The 21,409-nt window shown below is 58.8% G+C and overlaps 1 protein-coding gene across 3 annotated transcripts in view; it reads right to left on the reverse strand.

Moving 5' to 3' along the window:
• Positions 1-21,409, reverse strand: part of PRKCZ (protein kinase C, zeta) — a 150,512-nt gene that overhangs the window by 109,789 nt on the left and 19,314 nt on the right. The window contains exon 1 of one of the 3 annotated variants that reach the window (XM_011987224.1): positions 9,103-9,334. The exons of the other annotated variants lie outside the window; for them this stretch is intronic. The gene's annotated coding sequence lies outside the window, so the exon portion shown is untranslated. Of the gene's footprint in view, positions 1-9,102; positions 9,335-21,409 lie in introns of those variants that run through there. 3 annotated transcript variants of the gene reach the window in all.

Raw genomic sequence — 21,409 nt, forward strand, 5'->3', positions numbered from 1 at the left:
TCTCGATCTCCTGACCTCGTGATCCGCCCGTCTCGGCCTCCCAGAGTGCTGGGATTACAGGCGTGAGCCACCGCGCCTGGCCTGATTATTTTTGTGAATTGTTTCAAATAAAACCTCTTCTGAGAAAGAATTAATGTCTACCATATTCCTTTTTTGTCCAACAAAATAAGTCATCTCTTCTGTTTCAAATGTTCCTTTCCTCACTGGACACTGTGCTTGGGCTACCTGTATTAACACAGACCCCTGGAGAGCACATTCTTAACACGTAAGACAAACTCGCCCCTCATCCGGGGTCCCTCCTTCCGCGTCCTCCCAGGCCACGACGGAGCGTCCTCCTCAAGAAAGGCTGGGGTTGGGGGGGCAGGTCGCAGCCCTCTGCTATTTTTATCTCCTGAACATTCCAAACACTTTCAGAAACTTAATGCACCCTGCCACACCCTCACCCACACGCTACATGCACCACACGCAGCACACACGCAACATGGCGCCCGCTCTCCCTCCCCTAGAGCCAGCCGCGTAGAGCCCTTGATGGGTGGCACCCAATCCCTAGGGCATGGATGTTGTGGGCTGGGCTCCCACCCTCTCTGCACTTCCACACCATCATCTACCACCCCGCAAATGTGTGGGCACTGGGGTCCCTTCTGCCTGCCCCAACACCAATGCCTTGACCTCCCTCCTCCTTGGCCACACCACCCACCTGCCGTCCCTGGAGTCACCCCCACAAGGACTGGACCACAGCCTCTGCCCCAAGAGCCCCCTGTGCCCCAACTCTCGCCCACTCCCCACCATTCTCCCCTGCAGCTAGGCTGCCATCGGCTCTCAGAAACACCATTACTTTGTGCATCACGAAAAAAGACAAAAAATGTTGCCAACTCAACTGGGACACAGACCGGCAGGTTGCACCCCCATTCCAGGATGTTAGGATGAGAGAAGTCCACCCCAGCTCCCTCAAGGTCCTGGTCACCTCTGACGAACGGGCCATCAGATGCTGCCTCCGTGCCACTTCCGAGTTCCTGGCTGATACCCTGGTCCTCACCTGCTGACTTCCACCTGCCCTGTGTCAGGAGCAAACTCGGGCAGAGAACCATGAATGCCCCGGATGAGCCCCCCTCAAAGCCCAACATGGGGAGACATCAGGTAGAAGCAGCAGGAGCACATACTTGGTGATCCATAGGCAACCCACCGAAGAGGAAGTCACAGTCACCACAAATCACTGCTGAACGCGGGACCAGAGGGGAGGAAACGGGGTGGCTGCCTTTTTAAACCTTACATTAAAACCTTACATTAGGCCGGGCGCAGTGGCTCACGCCTGTAATCCCAGCACTTTGGGAGGCCAAGGTGGGCAGATCACAAGGTCAGGAGATCGAGCCCATCCTGGCTAACACAGTGAAACCCCATCTCTACTACAAATAGAAAAAATTAGCCGGGCGTGGTGGCGGGCGCCTGTAGTCCCAGCTACACGGGAGGCTGAGGCAGGAGAATGGTGTGAACCTGAGAGGCGAAGGTTGCAGTGAGCCAAGATAGCGCCACTGCACTCCAGCCTGGGTGACAGAGCAAGACTCCCTCTCAAAACAACATAACAATAAAATAAAAGAAAAGAAAACCTTACATTAAAACACATACTCATGAATCGAGGAACTCGCTAGTGAGAACTGAGACCCTGGAGGGATCTGCTGGGCCCTGGCTGGTGCTGCAGGCCCTCAGGCAGTGCCTGGCTCCAGAGCAGGAGGTGCAGGCACCCAGGTGACCTAGCCAGCCTCGGCCAGCAGTGGGCGGGCCCTAGCCAAGCCACTGTCTTTCCTTCAGCTGATGACTCTAAGTCACAAACGTAAAGAAAACGGGGCCAGGTGCAGTGGCTCACGCCTGTAACCCCAGCACTTTGGGAGGCTGAGGCAGGTGGATTGCCTAAGGTCAGGAGTTTGAGACCAGCCTGGCCAACATGGTGAAACCCTGTCTCAGCTGGGCACTCACGCCTATAATCCCAGCACTTTGGGAGGACGAGGCGGGCAGATCACGAGGTCAGGGGATCGAGACCATCCTGGCTAACACAGTGAAACCCCGTCTCTACTAAAAATACAAAAAATTAGCCAGGCACGGTGGCAGGCGCCTGTGGTCCCAGCTACTCGGGAGACTGAGGCAGGAGAATGCCATGAACCCGGGAGGCGGAGCTTACAGTGAACCGAGATCGCACCACCGCACTCCAGCCTGGGCGACAGAGCGAGACTCTGTCTCAAAAACAACAACAACAAAAAAAAAAACGGAACTGCAACTCCAGCAAGTTTCAAGGACCTTTTCCTTCTTCCTTTATCGAGTACTGTGATGATTACAAGCGTCCAGTGAAGGAGGAGGAAACGTGTGGGGTCCCATTCACCTCCGCTCCAAGCGGCGGCTGCACCCCACAGCCCCCCATGCTGGGACCCCAGCTGGGGGCTCTGGGTTAGACTGAGGGGGCCTCAGCGTGAAGCTGGCTGGTGTTCACGGGGCAGGGATTCCAGGCTGACCCCGCGCCCAAGGCTCGTTCATCCTCATTGCAACGGAGCGCGTCAGAGGTTCGCGGGCCGCCTTGCCGGCTGCTTCGGGCAGAAGCTGCACTGTGCCGTTTGAGGCGTCTGTGTCACTGGGGCAGGGGCCCCAGCTTTAACCCACGTAAGGATCATGTCTACACATAAACCCCAATGTGTTTTATGAGCAATTTAGGGTATTCGAAGCAAAGCCGGTTTTTTTGCCTTCTCGGTGGACTCCTGGAACCCGTACCCTGTAACCCAGGCAGCGGTGAAGGAAGGAAGAGGGAAAAGCTTTGATGGAAACCACATTCTGCAACAATTTCCACTCAGTTTGGGAAACACTTGGACTTTGGGACACGTTTTACAGCAGAGTCATGAAAATGACTTGTCCCAGGGAAACATCACCTCAAAGATAACTAAGGTGAAAGAAAGGGGCCAACTGTGAGGCTGGCACACGGCACTGCCCGTCCCGGGTCTTCTGAAAGGAAGCTGTGGTCCCCTCCCCAACACCCATCTCTCCCACATGGGTGAACATCCAGAAACCTGGTGGTGGACGGATGGTCGGTCAGCAGGCCGGACCCACAGATGCCTACGTACCTCCTGCACGTCCTCAGGCTGTAGGTCAAAGGGCAAGAAACAAGGGTGGAGCCAGGATGTGGGTGCTGCCCTCACCAGGACAGAGGGTCTGGCTGGCGGGAAGTCGAGGGTGCGGGCTGGAGGGTGAGGGTTCTGAGTCCAGGCCGGCAGCAGCCCCGCCAGTTCCTTATCCAGACCAGCCCCGACCTGAGAACCCCAACGATGGCAGGGGTGGTGCAGCAGGCAGGGAACAGCTCCTAATGCCAGGGGACCCAGCAACCAGTGTCCCCCCAATCAGGAAAGAGGCCCAGGCTCCCCTCCTCCCCCCGCCACACACTCTTCCCTAATCCCAGCCCCTCCCTGTCTGCCTCTGAGTCCTGAGAACCAGCTTCTCCGGCAACGCCCAGACCACCAAGGTGTACCCCTCGTTGTGTGATCCCCTCTGGCCCCCTCGTCCTGCCCATCACTTCTTGGAGGCTCAGCCCCAGGCCTCCATGTTGCACCCCGCCGCCTGTCCCTGACAACCTGGGACCCTCCCTGGCTCTGCCCCAGACCTTCACGGTTGCCATGGGGTTCTCTCCCCGTCCCCCAAGTGGTCCAAAGACACCTTCTCTGCCTCTTCTTTTCCCACAGCACCCTCCTGAAGGCTCGGTAACCTCAGCTAAGCCTGAGTTAAGCCCAACACGCACAGCCAGCCCCAGAGCTCCCAGCACCCACCTCAGCTCCTCCTCGCCTTCCCCGCCGCAAAACCCACGGGTGCAGCAGGCCCCTGACTCTCCTTCCGCCTTCCACTCTGAGCCCTTGCCTCGCCGTGCTGTGCGAACTGGCCTGGGTCCCGCCCTCAGGGTGGGCACGGGGTGGGGTGGAGGAGCTCAGGATGGCAGGCCTCGCACCTGAGGGGAAGGCCCCAGGGGCCATGCGCAAGCTTCCAGTCCCTTACCTTAAGGACCGGTCCCGGAGGGACTACACTGTCCCCCAGCCCCACCGGGCCCCGCAGAGTCCACCAGCCCCGCCCCCTGCAGGGACTCCCCGGTCACCAGCCCCACCCCAGCCCCGTTCACTCCACTGCTCCCCAGCTCCCTCAGGACCCAGCCCGCCCCACCCACACTCGCAGGGTTTCAGGCAGAGGCCCACGGTCACCAAGGCCAATCCAAACCCCCCATTCCCTGGGCCAGGGATGGTGTGAGGGTGGACAAGTGACCCAAGGGTGTCAAGGGCCCAGTGGACTCGGGGGACCTTGGTACCAGAGGAGTCTCTGTTTCCCCCATGAAGGTGTAACCCAGGGGCCACGGGGCTACCACGGGATCAGGAGCCCCCTGACCGGGGATGAAGCCTGAGTGAAAGAAGCTGGTGCAGGAGCTGCAGAGAGGGAAGCCAGGTCCTGCCTGCTCTGATCACGCCCAGGGACCCCGCTGGAGCCAGATTCAGCCCTGGCCATTCTGTCTCTTGCCTCTGGGATCCTCTTTGCTGGGACCCACTGGTTTTAGGTCCTTGGCTGTCCCCAGGGAGGGCCCCGATGAAATGCCCCATGCTGGCCGGCGCCTCCCCTTGCCCAGCCTGGGAGACGCCGGACGTCCCCAGAGACGTCTCCCTCAACACCCCAGCCAATGGCCAAGTCAGGCAGTTCTGCTACTGCACATTTCTGGAGTTCACCCCACTGCCCTGAACCTCTCCGGCCGGGCCCCGGGATGATGGCTTTCCCGGGCGGCTCCCACCACCGACACCACAGAATCTGAGCGACGTGGCGCGGCCCACAGGCCCATAGCCTGGAACTCCGCTGCCTCCACAGGCTGGGCTGGAAAATGGGAAGAATGAGAGCCCGACCCCGTAAACGGCGCGGACCCAGCACCACCTTCCAGACACTGCAGTGGGCATGAGTTGCCGCAACGCCGTGTCCTCACCATGGCTGGGACTCTCCACATCCTGTGGACTCTCGCTGCGGCCGCTTCGCCCCGTGTGACCCTCTCTGCCCATGGCTGGACCCACACCTGGCTGCCTCTGCTTAGCTGTCCAGTGGAGCTCTGTCCAGGGTTGCAATCAGCATGTTTAATATTCACAACCACATATGATCTCGGGACAGTTCAGTGAGGAAGACGGAGCAGGTATCGTGTGTACCACTTTACAGATGAGAAAACTGAGGCCACCAAGGTCAAGGGTCACCCCCCTAAAGACAGCCGGCTCCCCGGCTCCCCCCCACCCCATGACCCCTGTGTGTCCGGCAGTGCCTCCGTCTGAGTGTCCTCTGAATCCCTTCAGTGGAGGACAGAAACCTCCAATGCCAAGCATCCAGAAGCACCCGTGGTCAGCTGTGCAAAACCCAGAGAGCCCCACGTCCAAGTCCCAGGACCCGAGGCTGTGTCACCTTCCATGGCATAGGGGACTTTGCAGACGATGGAGTGAAGGACGTGGGGATGGGGAGATGTTACCGGATGACCTGGGTGGGCCCACGTCACTGCAGGGTCCTCACAAGAGGGATGGGGGGCGGCTGTGTCAGAGGTGGTCACGTGAGACGGAGGCCGAGACTGGGGTGACTCAGGGCTGCGCCAAGGGGCAGGCGACTTCAGATGCTGGAGAAGGCGGGAAACGGGGTCTCCCCTGGAGCCTCCAGAAAGAACGCGCGCTGCTGTGCCTTGACTTTAGCCCAGTGAGATTCATCTGAATCTGCACCCTCCAGACGGCTGAGTTAACAAATGCGTGTTGCTTTAAGCCCCCCAGTGGCAGCCACTGTTACAGCGGCCGCAGGAAGTTCATCCACCTCCATCTGCCCAGGAAAGACAGACAGGCAGGGGTGGTGACCAGGGGGCAAATCAGACAGCCTTGCTCACAGCCCTGGGGACTCGGGGCCTGCTTCTCCCATGGTCACCAGGCCAACTACTCGAGAGTCCTGGGGACACGGCTGGGGAGAGAGAGAGGGGCTGCCGTTGGCTGTGCAAGCAGCAGGCTGGAGATGTCTCCACTGTCATGCACACGGCCACGCGAGGCCAACCTCCTCCTTACAGCCAGCCCGGGACGGACCCAGACGGCACCCACTCATGAGAGGAACAGCGGTGGCACCTCAGAGCCACCACGGCTCCATGCACCCAGGCTGTGCCTCTCACTCACCCAGAGGGGATGAGCATGTGGCCCGGCCTCCAGGAGCCACGGAGGTCAATGCACGGCTGCAGGGACAAGGGGCCACGTCCACCAGCCTGGAGGGGGCCAGGTGGGCTTCCTGGAGGAAGCGAGAATAGGTGAGTGGGCATGGGGAAAAGAGGCTTGGGGTCTGCAGGCGAGGAGGGCCTCACCATGCGCTCGGACCAGCACCCAGGAGGATCATGGCCCCACCCAGGGATCACACAGGGACTCAAATGAGGCATTTACCTGCCTTTGCCCTGAAGCTCTATTGAGAGTGCGGGCCCTGGGCTACCTGACCTCTCTATCCCCAGAACAGGCGTCCAACCACCCCGACTGGCCCAGGCCTAAGGCTGGCAGCACCCCACTGTGGCAGGCTCCCTTGACACTGCCAGGGGGCTCCCCGGACACTGCCGGGGTTGGGGGGCTCCCTCGACACTGCCCTGGGTGGAATCCCTGGACACTGCCGGGGTTGGGGGGGCTCCCTCGACACTGCCAAGGTTGGGGGGCTCCCTCGACACTGCCCTGGGGGGAATCCCTGGACACTGCCGGGGTTGGGGGGCTCCCTCAACACTGCCAGGGTGGGGTGACTCCCTGGACACTGCCGAAGGGCCGGAAGAGAGGCAAGCCCGGGTGGAGGGGATCTCGGCAGTCCCAAGGACCCGAGGCCAGTGTTAAAAGAAGGCCTGCACTTCACAGGGCCTGTCCTCCCTCCCTGTGTTTCCTCTGGGGGTTCAGTGTGAGGGTAATCACCCCTTCACCCAGTCCCCGACTTCTAGGAACTGATCCCAAAAAAGCCCCAGCACAAAAGTAAAACGGGAGGTATCTGCACATGGCTTCCCACTGCAGCTCCATCTGTAGTTAAAAAAGATGGGACAGAGCCCCTACATGCACCATCAGTCAGCCCAGCCCGCCCGGCACAGGAGTGTGTGTGGCCATGGAAGGAGGACGACGTATCCACAGAGGGGTCTCAGGACATGTGAAGTGCGGGAAAATGCAGGTCTGGAACAGGACCTGCCTCAGGAGAGGGAGGACACAATCCTGTCTCAGTGTTGCTTGGCCAGGGAGAGGGGCAGCCTCTGCACAGGAGCCCACAGAGCCACGGAAGGCAGCCAGCTGTTGGTGCAGGCAGCACTCACCATTACACAAATCACGAGACAGACCTGCACACACAGTGCTCCACGCCCCGGTCACAGACACAGAAGCCCGAGGAAACATCGGGGAGGCAGAGCGGCCCTGCGAGGCACAGGCCTTCTTTTAACTTTGATCTCAAAAGCAAGAACTCTCCTAAAAAATTGAGACAGCCGAGCCGGAGAAACGGCAACCCTGGCTGCGTCTGGTGAAATCAAGTGACTGCGCTAACGCTTTCTTCTGCTCTGGCCTGGTGACACGCACGGAGGTCCTCGCCCACCAGAGGGGCTTGCTGAGAGCCACAGGTATTGGCTGGGTTGCCAGGAGCCAGGCAGTGCGTGCACAAGGCTTCACTACGTAATTCTCTCTACTTTGGTCAGTTTGGCATTTTTCCGAATAAAAACTTTTCAAATACCAAGCAGCTCATTTCTGCCTTTTGATGTTTGGACGCCTTGGCTGGAGCTCCACCTCCCTTCCCTGGCTCTGGGTCCGGCCCTGTCCTTCCCTGGCTCTAGGGGGGCTTTGTGTGCACAAGATGTCAGGCCACTCCATCAGCCACAGGGGGCTGGGGGGATGCCCCATCCAAGTCCTGGACGAGGCCCTCATCTCCCTACAATCCTGAGGACCCGTCTGGCACCCAGGAGACGTGGAAGGGCCACATGCAAATGAGGTGACACCTCCCACGCACAGCACAAACGCAGGAGCCCCCTTATCCTCAGTGGGTGCTTCTCGTGGTCCCAGCATGTGTGTGGGGGGGTGGGGCCTCATCCAGGCCTGGTGGGCAGCCCCTCCCACCCGAGACTGGAGAATAATTCTCCTCCAACAATGACAACGATGTGTCTGAACGTGACCTTCCCGGCACCACCTGGTCATCGCCCACAGCAGTTCCCAGTGGTATGCAGTAACCCTGCTCCTCCTGGCGGCTCTGAGACTACTTTACCCCAAATTCATTTTGCTTGGACATTTATTTGAAAAAACACCTGGCCAGGAGTGGCAGCTCGCACCTGTAATCCCAGCACTTTGGGAGGCTGAGGTGGTAGGACCACTTGAGGTCAGGAGTTTGAGACCATCCTGGCCAACGTGGTGAAACCCCGTCCCTACTAAAAATACAAAAATTAGCTGGGTGTGGTGGCGGGCACCTGCAATCCCAGCCACTGGGGAGGCCAAGGCAAGAGAATCGCTTGAACCCAGGAGGCGAAGGTTGCAGTGAGCTGAGATCACGCCACCGCACTCCAGCCCGGATGACAGAGTGAGACTGTCTCAAAAAATAAATAAATAAATGAGGCCTAACGTGACCCTTGGCCAAATGCCTAATGCACTTACTGCTACTGCCGGATGGGCCCCAGGCACCCTCATGACCAAGCCCCATTCTCAGGGCCTTTCAAGGGTTGTGTCTACAAACACCCCGCAGGCCCTCACCCTCGGGCAGGGACAAACCAGCCGCTGGGGTCACCTGCCGGCCTGCACAGGGCGCCAGAGCCGCCTCCTGACGAGCCGGTTTGGAGGGAACAGCATGGCTGTGACGCAGAGTCTTGTGCCTTCAAAGCCAAGGGGACGGGAAATTGCTCCATGGCACGACAGACGTGTGCTGTGATAAGGGGTTACTCTTCTCAACAATGTTGGCTATGCGAGCGTCCCTGAGAAGTCTGAACTCACAGGGGAGCTGTCACAGATCAAGGTCAACGAGCCAGGGTGGCTGTCGGGGTGAGGCCGGCCGCGCCCTCCCGAATAAAAGGCCTGGGTGCTGTGTAATGAGGTGCGAAGAATAAAGGCTACTCACCCTGAAAACTGCTCTTCTCTCTCCGAAGACAGCGCACACTCACCGGTCCCCGCTCACACCACAGCACGCCGCGAGGAAGCGCCCTCCAGCTCTCCCTTTCGTGCTTGGCCCCGGGGTCAGCAGTGGGCCCCACAGGCCAGCCTGCTGCGTCCTGCCTGCTCGGCACCGAGCGATGTTCTGACCACCACTTACCAGGGCAGGCCCGGCCTCCCTCTCTCCTCCCAGTCCCCACCCACACCAGCTTCCCCTGGATGCTCCCTGCCTGGGCTCCACCCCGGGGCCCCATCACGGCCATTCCCTGCCACCTGGGATTGTCCCCTCCCAGCCTCCCCTCTTACGGCCCTTCCCACCATTCACGCCACTGGATGCCTCCAGGGCTCACCTGTCTGTCCCCTCACTCCTCTAGAGCACATACCCCTCGCAGACCGATGCTGCCGTCCTGGCCCCTGAACTGGACACAGAGGCCCTGAGGTTCTGGCCGCCTTCTTCCCCTGCAGCTCTGGGGCAAGCACTGGCGTCTATCCAACCACTGGCTGTAACCTCCCCTCAGCCCACAGGGCTGGGAGTCCAGGCTTCGGCCAAGGAAATCGCAATCAAGAGTTGGACCCGATTTTTGATGTTCGACTGCTGGCGGTGTTTGAGGCGACCCGCTCCCCTCCCACCCACATTCCAATGAGGTGATGGGGGCCTGGGCTCTCTCCTTTGGCCCTGGGGAAAGTTCAAACCCTGTAAGCCCCAGCCCCTGCTCACCCTGCCTTGCCCCCAAACCACCATGGAAACCGAGGCAGTCTCCTTACCGGCGTGCTCAAGACCTTTCTGGACCAGCCTGGAAGACCCCCCTCCCCTGCCCTCCCCAGAGAGCCTCGTTATGTGGCAAGAAGCTCCCTGCCGCCTGTGTGCGGTGCTGTCATCTCTGTGGACACCTGAGCCAAATTTTAGGCAGGGGTCCATCCCGTCTCTTCAGGGTGACCGGTGATTACAAGTGAACAGCTGGTGTCCAGGCCAGGAGGTGTTTAAATGGGGGCGCGTTGCCCTTCACCCCTCTCCTCCCACTGCTGCCTCAGGTGCAGTGTGTCCCCAGAGACCACAGGAGCGTGTGCAGAAGGGAGCGGCCGGCACTCACCCCACCGCCCCAAAGGCCCTTCCTTCCATCTACTTTGCCGTCCCTGTTTTCCCTTCTAGACAGTTTCTCTCTCTCTCTCTCTCTCTCTCTCTCTCTGTGGCCCAGGCTGGAGTGCAGTGCTGCAATCACAGCACTACAGCCTCGACCTCCTGGGCTCAAGCGACCCTACCTTGTAGCTGGGCCCACAGACACGTGCCCAGCCTCATGCTTCTCTTCAAGGAAGCGGGGTTTGTGCTGATGAGGAAAAGTGCATGACTGTGTGACTGACGGAGCTTGGGGGTCTTCTTCAGGCTGGGGGGGGCTTCTTCGGGCTGGGGGGTGGGCAGCTCTCCCTGCGGAGCCCTGCGTCCCCCTCCCAGACCTTCCCGAGGCACACGCACCACCGGACGTGCTGGCTGTTGAACCACCCAGCTGCTTAGCACCGGCCACTGCACCCCACACTCTGTGTAACTGTGTCTTGAACGGATAAATAAATCAGTCATGATAAATAAACCCTTACTACGGCGGCAGCTGTGTCGGCCGCTCTCCCCAGGAAGCCTTCCCCAGTCGCTGGGGCTACAACTTGCTTTCTGGAGTCCCCTTAGAACAAGGCTGGGTGAGAACATCAGCTGCTGTTTGTCCACTAAACATTAGTAAGACCCACTATGAAAACAGAGGTATGAATTCTTGCCCCCAAAAAACCCACAGTCTAGCCAGGTGCGGTGGCTCACACTTGTAATCCCAGCACTTTGGGAGGCCAAAGCAGAGAATCACTTGGGGCATTCGAGGCCAACCTGGGTAACAAAGCAAGACCCCCATCTCTACTAAAAGCAAAATATTAGCCAAGTGTGGTGGTGCGCGCCTGAACTCCCAGCTAGTTGGGAGGCTGAGGTGGGAGGCTTGCTTGAGCCCAGCGGCAGTGAGCCGTGACTGTACCACTGTACTCCAGCCTGGGCGACAGAGCAAGACCCTGTCTCTCGAGAGAGAGACAGAGGGAGAGAGAGGCATGGCCCCTTCCCCAGGGGGAGGGCCCAGAATACAAAAACAGTAAGAGTCCAAAGGGTGAAGCCCCTCCAGCCCCGAGGTTTCTGGACCCTGTGGCTCCTGGTTCTGAACCAATCCGTGACGCAGGAGAGTTGGGGGGCGGGGCAGACTGGCATTTTTAGATCTTTTTTCTACAAAGTTGAAATGAAGTGGAGAAAAAAACCACGAAGTTTCTAGATATCTATCACTACTCTTAATAAAGTAAAACAAACAAAAACACAATAAAAAATGTGTACCAGGCCTCAAAAAGCCCACACGAGACCCTGGAAATGAATGAACATATGAATAAATTAAATTACCCACCCACCCATCCTGGGCAGGACACAGGGCTGAACTGGTGTGGCGGTCGGGGCAGGGCCAGGCAGGCACCGGGGCTGCCCACCCGCTCTGGCATGTGGCTGCTCCTGATCCTGGCCCCCAGTATAGACGTCACCTTCTCCACCTGCCACCGGGTGGGAGCGGTGCCTGGGGAAAGGAGACAGGGGATGGAAATTGGACAATTTTTCCAAAGCCCCACCTGCAATCCTTCCTCATGAAAAGGGCCCCAAGACCCCAAGAAGACACAGTCCTCTGGGTGACAGTCCTGACGTGTCATTAGCATGTCTGGTTCCCATTACACATCTGCTATGTATCTGTTACAAATCTACGATGCCTGCTGTATCCACTATACACCCACCACGTATCTCTGCCACGTGTCCTTGCGTGTCTACCATGCGTCTCGATTACGCATCCACTACGCCTCTACCACATACCTTTGCTGTGGGGCCACTGTATGTCCACTCAGTACCTGCTATTAAGTACCTGCTGAGTATCAGAAGCGGTCCAGACCCAGGATGTACTGGCTTATTTCATCCTCACGAGCCCCCAGGGGAGGCCCTCCCCAACCCTCGTTCTCCAGGAAGGGGAACTGAAGCCCAAGGCACTTGAAGACCTTTGCCCCGGGCCCTACAGCCAGTGGCAGACACAGGCCAAACGCAGACTGGCTGATGGTCTCCAAAGCTGAGCTTGAATGAATGAATGAATGAATGAATGAATGAAATGGAACAAACAGGGAAACAAACGAGAGAACAAGTAAATCAACAACAGGATGTCTTGCACCAGGGGTTGCCCCTGGAGTCTGATGACAACGTCAAAGGAAAGAAAGGAAGGAGGGCTGGGGGCGGTGGGACATCAGTGAGACCACCAGGGAAGGGGTGAGGAGGGGAGATGCCTGCTGGCCTTCTCCTACTTAGAGAATGTGGCCAGTGCATTTTGTTAGATTTCTTAAATCACATTTGAGATGCAAGACAGCTTTAGTAACCAAACACACAAAAGAAATTGTATCTCCTTGAAATTAAACCTTTAAAAAGGTTTTAAAAAGGTATGGGGGTGAAGTCTCCAGTTGTCAGAACTAAAATCAAGATCTGGGAACTCCCAGGTCGCTTAGAGGGAAAACAAGATAGGGGACACGGCCAGTCCCAGAGGAGACGCTTCCTCGGGATCCCTCTACAAAGCAGAATCATCTTAACGCCTTTTTTTTTTTTTTTTTTTTTTTTACAAAATAAATTGTCTTAGTCATTTTAGAAACCATAGAGAAAGTCAGACACAGGATGAAAGATGAACTGGCCAGGAGCCCCAGCCTGGAGGAGCGGGCACCGTATCACACAGGAACAGCCTCCCTCACACCCCTCACACGGGGTTGTGTTGAAAAGATCACAACTCAATGATAGAATTAAAATGTCATCTTTCGTCTCCTGGAATTTCTAGCAAGACCAAAACTCCCCCTGAATAAGTCTCCTCCAACCCAGGAGGCCTCTGCAGACCCCACCTGCTCAGGGCTGGGCCGGCCTTGACAGCCTCACGGGAGCCACCACCTGGTGTGGCCACTGCTGTTTGCTGCACGCCACCAGCTGTGCCTGTTCCTCCTGTGTCCTGTCCCGCACCTGCTCCCCGAGGCCCTGCTCACGCACCCCAGGAGGAACGAACGGCCTCCACTTTCTGTGCAAACTTGCAAATTACCCATAAGTTCCTGTATCAGAGACATCATCGCCCATGGGGAGCTGGCCCGAGAGCCAGTGTCTGGAGGAGATCGTCCGGGGAGAGGACACAGCATTTAGATACAAAGGTAGGACCTTGGGAACCAAACCTGGACTCTGGAGATCAGAGAGGTGCTGGGAGGAAGGGGCAGCTGGGGCCTCGGGCAGGGGCAGACCGAGGTCTGGCTGGCAGCTTGTGCCGTCCGCTGAGCCGGGCGGTGAAGACGCTGCCTCTGAGGAATTCTCGGTTGCCACAGATGGGCACCCTGATGTGGGCGTTTTTCCACGAGGCAGATTTTGAAATAATTTTAGCAAAACAACCTCTACCACTGCAAAATAAAATTAAACCCAGGAAAGGCCAGCAGTCTGCATTTGGGGGCAGTGGGGGGGTCAGAAGCAGGGCCAAGACTGAGCTGACTCCCCACTGGCCCTCACAGGAATCCTAATGACAAGTGTCAGCAAGACATGGGGAATGGCTGACATTGGACAGGGGCTTCTCTCAGAGAAGACGAGAAATGACTTCTGGTTTCAATAAACTGGTTCACAGCAGGGACCTCAGGTCACCCCTAACAGACGCAGCTCGCCGCTCTGAGGGTGCAGACCCCGGAGTCTGGTCTTTTCCCACAGAGGCCTCGGTATCTCACTTTCATCAGTTTAAAAACGTATTTCGAGGTTTTTCCATTCCTTGCGAGTGATCTGGTTTAGGATGACACAGACTAATGACGTGTTTAATTCGAACAGGAAATAGGTCACACGCAGGCTTCACCAACTCCTTAGTCATGAAACATGCAACCAACATGGCCAGGGGCCCTCCTGACCCTCACCCCACGCTGCCCCATCCAGCAAGCTCCCCTCCGTCAGCGCCTGGGCACCACCCTCGCCTACAGCCACGGCCTGTGCTGTGCCCCCCGCTGTCCGCAGGGTCCTTGCTGCCCCCTCCTTCCGGGCACAGTCCTGTGAGCCTCCTCTCGAAGTCACTCCTCCCCACGGCCTTCCCCGCCCCGCCCCGTCCCGCCCACTGCTTCTGAAGAGGCTCCTTCCTGGCAGCCGCTTGTGTCAATCACACCCTGGAACTGTCAATCATCAGTCTGCACAGTGAGCCGGCTTTGCCTTCACCGATCCGCCCATTAGCAAGGGGCGGTTCCGGATTGTGCCTCTGGCAGCTGCCCAGCCTGGCATGGGATGAATGAATGAATGAATGACAAGGTTCCAGCCGGGAAAAGATCTCAGACATCACACTGAGGAAAATCTTAGTGCTAGCTGCATAGCACTGAAAATTCCCATTTATTCCCTAATTTCATATCCCAGCGACTTGTGAGAGGCGGTGTCCGTGGCCCCGGATGATGATGATAAAGGAGTGCCGGGTCCCACACAACTGTGTGGCTCTTTCTCCAACAGAACCTCCCATGGAAGTCACAACACAGACGACGACGGAAGTCACAACACAGACAACGGTGCATGCGATTAGGCCCAGAGCAGTAAAAACATCACTACTGGGCCTGGTGCAGTGGCTCACGTCTGTCATCCCAGCACTTTGGGAGGCCGAGGCGGGCGAATCACGTGGTCAGGAGATCGAGACCATCCTGGCTAACACGGTGAAACCCCATCTCCACTAAAAATACAAAAAATTAGCTGGGCATGCTGGTGGGCACCTGTAGTCCCAGCTACTCAGGAGCCTGAGGCAGGAGAATGGCGTGAACCCGGGAGGTGGAGCTTGCAGTGAGCCGAGACCGTGCCACTGCACTCCAGCCTGGGCGACAGAGTGAGACTCCATGTCACACACAACAACAAAACAAAACAAAAACAAAACAACAAACAAACAAACAAAAATCACTATTTGGTCCCTGAGTGAGAACCAGGGGGCCACTGGAATGAGTTTTCTACAAGGCCGGGGATGATGGCAGGGCACCCTCTCACCAGCCTCATATCACAGTCCAGGTTTCACTTTCACGGTGCAGATTCCAGAAGTAACTCAGCAGTCTCCAGGCCACTTCAGGATGGGCCTTAGAGACACCAGCAACTCAGAGAGCTGGAGCTGGGGCCGGGGCTAAAGCACAGCTGCCAAACACCTCCCGGCCACAGCCGCTCCTTGTCCCTGCAGAAGGCACAGGCCAGTGGTGCCTCTTCTGTAGGATATAATACATTCCTCTTCAAAGGTTTTAGCCTGTCAATTGTTAAGTATAATGAGTTCTGAGCTCCTCTCCAAAGAAGCAATGTATCCGTATGTTTAGATCCCCGTTCTTTGTTCTTCATTCTAAAGTTCAACTTCCTTGTTCTCTACGTCTTCTTCATTCTAAAGTTTAACTTCCTTGTTCTTTACGTCTCCTTGCCCCTAGTTTCCATAAACAACCCCCTCCTAGCCTCTATCACCTGCTCTGACCTTAGTCACCCCTGGTCACCTGCTCTGACTTTAGTCATCCTTGTCACCTGCTCTGTTCTTAGTCATCCTGAGTCACCTGTTCTGCAACCATCCTTCCCGCTGAACTATTCACCCCACCACTCCGGCTCATACTCCTGCTCTCTTTAAAGCAGCCAATCGGAATTAGCTTAGACTGTGCGATCCAACCCCAGCCAACAGGGGAACCACACGGCACTACGGACGGGCTGCGTTAGGATGAGACTCCGACCTCCCTCATTCAGATGCTGCTCCATCTGTGAGAGGCACCCTTCTACAGAAGGAAAATTGCCTTGCTGAGAAAACTAAATTTATGTTCGAGTGCTATTTCTTTTGTGGCACCAAAAATTTATTTCTAACATCTCAAGTCCTGGGCCACTGTCCGCTGGAGCCTGGGCCCACCTGGCACGGGCCCTGCCAGGAGCAGGGTGTGAGGCGTGCCTTCCGGGGTGCATGGGCTGGGGGCGCACACACACCGGGCTCCACGGCTGCTCTGTCCCAGGCAGTATTGGGCCCAGGGCTCACCTCAGGATCACATTTTCCCAGATGTTTTTTAAATTTAAAAATACGTCTCCAAGTGAAGCATCTCCTACGTTTGGAGAGGCGGTTTGAAGGCCTGTGCCGCTCACTGGCTCACCAGGTCTGAGGGCAGGTGAGGAATGCCCTCAGGCTGCTTGCCTCGTCACCCAGCCCTTCGCCAGTGACCCCTGCTTCTGAGAGCACAGGGGGGAACTGGCCGCACCTCCTGGATTCTCCACCAGCCCAGCTCATTCTGGGCTTTTCCAAAGACCCTGAGAGGGGCCCCGAAAGGCACTGTGGTCCCTGAACTCCTGGTCACACTCAGAATATGACGATGACCCAGGCCTTCCTGGGTGGCCACGTGGCCTGCACTGGACGACACCAAGAGGGCAGAACCCGGAACCTCTGAGCACGGACACTGGTGCGGTCGGCCCTTGTCCTAACGAACCGCTTTGCTGCTCCCTGGCCATGCCAAGGGCCAGCTGTGGCCCAAGACATCCTGGTATCTCCAGGCCTCTCTCCCTGTAGAGGCGACGAAGCCTCTGAAGCACGGAGTCGGAGTCCGGCTTGAGCGTCAGCTCCGCCCAGAACAAAGGGCTGCGTGGACCTCGCTCAACAGGGACTGGTGCCGTGGGTGAGATGCCGCAGGGCCGTGTCCAGGCCCACACTCAGTGACAAGCCCTGGTAGGACCCACCTCGAGTTTCCTAGATTTCAGGTTCAGCCTCAAGGGGCCTCGTCCTGAGTCCTCCCCAGCGTGCCTCAGGGCAACCCAGGCTGGAGATTCATCGCTGGGCAAGGTCTGGATAAGCTGGCTGACGCTGACCCTTCCCTTGACTGGCCCCGGCCTCGGCTAGAGGAAAACTCAGGAATCCGGGGAAGTTCACGAGTTGAACGAGCAACACAGACCCTGATTCGGGAGCTGCTTGGCTCCACGTTCACTGCCTTGCCACACAGCCCAAGGCCACTCCTGACCGTGGCAGTGATGACCACAGGAGCTGCCACCGTCCATGCCACACCATGGAGCTGCTCCCCAGGAGACCCCTAGGTCACCCTCTCAGAACTAGGCCAACGGTATCTGCGCCGCTCACAACCACCTCTGAGCGCCCGACGACACGCATGGTGCTGAGGGTTTTTACACACTGCTGTGTTAGATCCTCACAAAGTCCACACAACTGCGTTCCTGGCGTCCACGTTACCATCTGGGGAAACTTTGGTCCAGAGAAGGGAGGCACCTCACCCGTGCTTCCAGTGGGATGCCCACACTCCCAGCTGCCTGGCGGCTGGGCCTCTCTCAATGGCAGCTACTCCAGACACCAAACCGGCCGCCAACACTGCTGTGACACTCAGGGACCAATCACACTGCCGTGCGCCTCCCAGGCACACACTGCATAAGCCCACCTGCCCGGCTGGAGGGATGAAGTCACAAGGAAGCCACTGCCACCCACCCAGAGGCCAGACGCAGGGAGGACCAGTCCCATGCCAGGCTTGGGGCAGCCGGGGTGCCCATCTGCTCGACTGCCTTCCTAGGCAGCTGCCTGCTCCCTGGGACTATGCCTGCTCCTGCAGGAGAGCCCGCCTGGCTGCCCTGACCCCAGACAGGCCCGGCTCCCACACTCATTTACTCAGCAGAGTGAGGGCCCAGCCCTGCCCTGGTCCCGGGCACAGCAGAGACAAACAGGGCAGGGCAAGGGAGGGGAAAGGGAGGAGAGGGGAGGGGAAAGGAAGGGAAGGGAGGAGAGGGGAAAGGAAAGAAGGGGAGGGGAGGGAAGTAGTGGCGAGGGGAGGCTGGACAAGCACATAGACGTGAGTCCACGCCAGGCTGCGGGGACAGGGGCAGGGCACGACTTTGGGCACAGCCGGCCGGCACCACCCATGCAGGACGCGTGCATCTGATGCGAAGCGTGAATCCTCCCCCTCTTCTCAGAACAACCGACAGTTACTTGAAAAGGCATCTATGGGAGGAGGGTCCAGCTCCCATCTACCTCTTCAGGGGGTCCCTCACTCCCCAGGCCCTCAGTGGGCACCAGCAACCCAACCACTGGGCACCGGTCGTGGCCTCCTCCACCAATGCTCAGCTCTCACGTGTGCCGTGCCCACCTCAAAGGCAGAGGACAGCATGGGGCTCTGCCCGCCACCGCCCAGCCACCCCCAAAACCATGGTGAGCTCAGGATGCACACAAGGGCCCCCCCAGGAGGGCAGGCCCTCCCCTACAGAGGGAACCTCAGGGAAGCCAACCAGGCCACCGCAGACCCAGAAAGGTCTGGAAAGGAGACAACCAGCCTCCACCCCGGGTGCCAGGAGCACAGGTGCCCCCGGGAGATGGCACAGCCAGGGTCAGGCAGAGGTGACCTGGGACCCAGTGGTGATGTTGCTTGGACTTCCAGGGGACCAGCAAACCCGTCTGCCCAAACCACCACCTTGCCACGGGGCCAGGGGTGTGGCGGAGGAGCGCATGGGGGGCTGGGGTGACAGCTGGTGTCTGCGTCACCCTCAGGCGTCACTCGGGCACCAGTGTCCATGCCGTGCCGGTGGGGGCAGGGGGAGAGCTGGCATCGAGCACGGAATCCAGGGCAGCGCTTTTTACAGGCAGGAGAGACCGGCCAAAACCAGGCTCTAAGAGAACCGACTCTGAGGCTCCAGAAATGAATCCGAGGCCAAAAGAGCCCGGAGAGAAGCCACACGGCAAGGGCCACGGCGGACGCCTCAGAACAGGCAGCGCCCAAGGTTTAACGAGCCGGGGCCACTGCTCTGCCCTGCCAGCGAGCACCACACAGCACCCCAGGCACCACCACGGGGAGAGATGAGGTGAGGCCAGGAGGCCGAGGGTACCCTCGGGTCACCAGGCTTGGCACAGCAGGACGGGAACCACGTCCCTTCCAGCTCCCATCCAGGACAGGGGGAGGTCGGGGGGTGCTTCCGGGACTGGGGCGGGCTCTGAGGTTGCGCATCAGAGAGAAGGTCCCGGAGACAAGCAGGTTCCCAAGGGATGTGGCTGCGCTACGACACGATAAACGGGAGGGTCACCCAAAGGGGGGTGGCAGGTGCTATGGACGTGCTGTAGGGAGCAAACACACATCTCAGGTGGCACTTCCTCCACCCCAGTCCCAGAGCTGCCGATCCAGCTCCAGGCTCCCTCTGCTCTGGCCCCACACTCAGCCCTTAGTGCCCGGCCGAGGGCTGCAGTGCTGACAGCCGTGGACCTCCACGTCGATGCAGGCATTCTCTGGGCTCGTCCCCTGCTGCGTGCCAAGGCAGGCTGTGCCTGATGCAGCTGTAAGCACAGGCGGGCAGGCCGCGGGGGGAGGCACCGCACGCCGCAGGTCCTCTGTAAGGCCCTGGGGTTCCTCAGCCCTCTTTCAAGGGCCTCCCTCTTCTCAGCCCACCACGTCTGGGGGCAGAGGCGGGGCTGAAGTCCCAGCTTAGAGGGTACAGGTCCCTGGGGCCCTGCACCAACAGCCACCCAGACACCCTCACCTCTGAGGAGGACACCGGCCACGGCAGCGAGCAGTGACTGTCACCAGGGCCTTTTCCAGGGAGACTGGTCGAGCAGCCCCCAGCCCCACATCAAAGAGACCCCACCCTGCCTTTTGCCTTCCAGAGAAGTGGACACTGGGGGCTGGGCCGGGCCAGATGGGCCAGAGCCAGAGAAGTGGACACTGGGGGCTGGGCCAAGCCAGATGGGCCAGAGCCAAGCCACAGCATCCCAGAGCCCCGCACGAAGGAGGGTCAGGCAGAAAAAGGTAAGTGCCCCGCTCCACGTCCAGGTGGTCTGACTTGCCCCGGGGCGGCCAGAGGACACCAGCCTCCCCGCAAGAGCAAGGCTGGGGCCAGGAGGTGAGGGGTGGCAGAGAGGATGCAGGAAGACCAGGAAGCAGCAAGGCCAGCGGGCCCACGCGTCACACCTGACCACACCACGCACCTGGCGCCCACCAGGAGGAGGCAACTGTTGAGGGCAGCGGCTCTGCTGGCGTGGCCCTCGCCACCTGCCTCCTCTCCCGCCAGGGATCTCGTGGCTAAGGCTGTGGCTCTGTCCTCACAGGAACAAACTTTTCTCTTGAGTTCCTGTTGAAAATCACCCATCATGTGGCATCTCCGTGCTACTGGGCACCTCAGCCTCACGTGGGTGTAACTGGGGGGTGGGGTGGCACCCGGTCCCCACACCTGGAAGCTGACATCGTGGAGGCAACTGAGACGGGGGCCGAGGCCTGGAGCCCTCTACACTGAAGACAAGAAATGTGTCCGCTAGGACTGGAATTCAGAGTCGCCCCCCAGCAGGGCCCACTGCGCGGTGATCTGAGGCCTTCAGTGTCCTCCAGCCCCTCCTCCCGAGCCCTGTCCCGAGGGCCCTCCCTGCTCGCAGGGAAGACCAGGGCGTCCAGCTGCCTCCGATACACCATCCTCTAATGCTTAAAAATAATTAAATTTAAAAGCTCCCTTTGTACAAAAACAGGCCAGCTAAAATCCATGAATAAATTATGTGTGTTTTGTTCACTTCCAAGAACGAGTCTTCAAGCTCAATGAATTTACGTCTTAAACGCACAAAGCTTCAAGTCCACCTGGCCCCACTGCTCCTTTTAAAACCTAACAGCTAAGAAAACGAGCGTGGTTTTCCTCTGCCTGGGGCCTATCCTTGCCAGGGCCCAGAGGTTGCTCTGAAAAAGGGGGAGGGCGCCGCCGAGCCCCGGACATTTCAGAGCAGGGCAGAGCTGCACACTTCGTCCCAGCTGGGGCGTCCCCGCCCTCTCTAGGCACCAGGGCACCCTGAGGCGGGACCGCCGGGCTCCGTCCTGCTGAGCCGGGGCTTCTCTTGGGTGAGGTTTCCCTACAAAGTGGCAGGGGCTGCCCTTGTCTTCACACGGAGGGGGCAGGGTACCCGGACTCCTCCTCTCATCGAGGATTCACCTCACGTAGGAAAACAGGGGGAGGGCAGCAGGGGTGAGAGGATGGAACCCTGGGAAGGGGCTGGATGGACGGGGCTGGGGCCAAGCGGGGAGCTGGCAAGGCCCGAGTATCTAGGGGAGGAGCGCAATGCCCGCCGGTCCCTCCTGCCTCACGCTGCAGCCGCACGGGTGGCAGCAAGGACAGATTCGTCCACCGGCTCCTGGGGACATGGCCATTCCTGTAAGTACCAAGCACTGTCTGGCACAATGCTTTCGGCTCGACATGAGTCTTCTCCTTAATGAATTTTGATACAGATTTCACAAGGATTTGGCCGGGCGCAGTGGCTCAA

The sequence above is a fragment of the Mandrillus leucophaeus genome, unplaced genomic scaffold (assembly GCF_000951045.1).
Source record: "Mandrillus leucophaeus isolate KB7577 unplaced genomic scaffold, Mleu.le_1.0 Scaffold305, whole genome shotgun sequence".
Classification (NCBI taxonomy): Eukaryota; Metazoa; Chordata; class Mammalia; order Primates; family Cercopithecidae; genus Mandrillus; species Mandrillus leucophaeus.